This window comes from Silurus meridionalis, chromosome 28 (assembly GCF_014805685.1).
Source record: "Silurus meridionalis isolate SWU-2019-XX chromosome 28, ASM1480568v1, whole genome shotgun sequence".
NCBI classification, from domain to species: domain Eukaryota; kingdom Metazoa; phylum Chordata; class Actinopteri; order Siluriformes; family Siluridae; genus Silurus; species Silurus meridionalis.
The window spans coordinates 14218712-14221211 of NC_060911.1; the positions used below are offsets into that span (position 1 = coordinate 14218712).

The window sequence follows — 2500 nt, forward strand, 5'->3', positions numbered from 1 at the left end:
GCCACCCCTAATCACCCCTCCCGTCCTCACGCCACCCCTAATCACCCCTCCCGTCCCCACGCCACCCCTAATCACCCCTCCCGTCCCCACGCCACCCCTAATCACCCCTCCCGTCCCCACGCCACCCCTAATCACCTCCTCCCGTCCCCACGCCACCCCTAATCACCTCCTCCCGTCCCCACGCCACCCCTAATCACCTCCTCCCGTCCCCACGCCACCCCTAATCACCTCCTCCCGTCCCCACGCCACCCCTAATCACCTCCTCCCGTCCCCACGCCACCCCTAATCACCCCTCCCGTCCCCACGCCACCCCTAATCACACCCTTCCGTCCTCACGCCACCCCTAATCACACCCTTCCGTCCTCACGCCACCCCTAATCACACCCTTCCCGTCCCCACGCCACCCCTAATCACACCCTTCCGTCCCCACGCCACCCCTAATCACACCCTCCCGTCCCCACGCCACCCCAATCAGCCCCTTCCGTCCCCACGCCACCCCAATCAGCCCCTTCCAGTCCCCACGCCACCCCTAATCACCCCTCCCCATCACCAAACCACTTCTAATCACCCCACATTCCTTCACATGTAGTTTACCCTCTCCACCACCAGGTCCTCCACGTGTAGTTTAACCTCACTATGCTGTGCCCTCAATGTGTAGTTTACCCACACCACCGCATCCTCTACGTGAATTTTAACTTCACCGCCGCATCCTCCAAGTGAGATTTACCCTCATCACTACGTCCTCCACACGTAGTTTCCCCCCACCACCACAGTGTCCTCTACATGTAGTTTCCAGTCACCAGCATGCATAGATTACCCTCAACGCCGCATCCTCCACGTGTATTGTACTCTCACCGGCGCGTCCTCCGCGTGTAGTTTATCCTCACCACCACGTCTTCCAAGTGTAGTTCACCCCCACCGTCACATCCTCACATGTAGTTTACCCTCACCACCACGTGTAGTTTCCCCATATCACCACCACGTCCTCCAAGTGTAGTTTACCCTCTCCGACATGTGCGATACCTGTAGTTTACTGTCACCGCGTGTCCTCCGGCTGTAGAACTGGCTTGATTTTGGTGGTGGGGGGGCACAGAACCTTTACTGCCCTTAAAATCTTCACAGCCTTTTTATGTGGGGACGTTTTAACCTCTGACCTCAAGCAAACTCCCCCATATATATCATATTTTCATGTATCAGACCCGAGAATCACACTTTGGAATTTTAAGTGCTAGTTAGCTTCTCCCAGAAAAAGGTTGGGTTACCATGGCAACACGTCACCATGTCGCTACCCCCCTTCTGTCCTGACCCCTTCAAAACCTTTCCTAGGGCTTTGTTCTTCAAGTCCTGAATGGACTTTCTCAGCTTCGTCACAGCATGAGGAACAGAACGGCCTGGGATCGTCCCGGAGACACAAGATCATGATATAAAGCACAAAGCTGTGAGACAATAAAATCTGCAGTGACTTCGACAGGGTTTGAGCGAGAACACCCAGGAGTACGACACACACACACACACACACACACACACACACACACACTTCACCATAAAACACTAAAAACAGCACTTACAATTTAATACAACTTCCAATACAGATAAAGATCCTGAATAGTCCAAACAATCCAGAAAGTTCTGAAGGACATCACCAGTACCTTCATCATTAAAGCTCTAAGACTGGCCTCCTGATGGATGAGATGTTGTTCTTCAAAACGACTTCTTTACTGAACTGTGATGGTGAAGGTAATTCTTCTTACCTTCATCAAACATCAGCAGATGGATTCAGTGTGAAGTAAACAGAAGCTGGAAAACTCACTAGAAAAACAGAACCAAAATAAAAAAAACTACTGACGTTCTCAAAACCTGGGCTGGTCTTCATCACTCAACTGATCTACTGAAGAAATTAATCGCCAATACAACAGTCCGGAGAACCGCTGGCGATGATGTTCATGTAATTCAGTGCAGTGTCATTCATGCCCCCACACACACACAACTCAACCCCGCCCCCTAATCTCATCATAAGCTGTGCAACTTTTAATAGAAAGTGAATTAAAGAAATTACTGGACGTCGTTCTGGTAAACATCTCAGAGCTCTGGAGTTTATTATTCACAGACTTTAAGACCAAATGCTGATATTAATAATAAATAAGAATAATATGAAGTTTCTCTCTAATTTAGACATCGTTTATCCTGAAATATAAAGTTCTGCTCTATCAAACCAAACCAACACCCTCACTGAGACAAACTCCTGATCTTCTGAAGAACCTTCAGTCGTGTCACAGCTCCTGAATGACTGCAGAACGAAATACTGAGTTTCATCCCGTTCACACTTACAAGCGCAACCAAAGGCCTGGACATGACGAATAAACGTCCACCATGACGTCATCAACTACTGCAATCTTCTACACGTGCAGATGAAAACCTGCACAAATTACTAAAGTGTGTGAGCGGCACGAGGACACGCTCGTTACATACACAACACACACACGCATACACACACACACAC

At 49.7% G+C, this 2500-nt stretch overlaps 1 protein-coding gene across 2 annotated transcripts in view; it reads right to left on the reverse strand.

Annotated features, from left to right (window-relative positions):
- fhdc1 (FH2 domain containing 1) overlaps positions 1–2500 on the reverse strand; it is a 17102-nt gene that overhangs the window by 13129 nt on the left and 1473 nt on the right. The gene's annotated exons all lie outside the window — the stretch shown is intronic.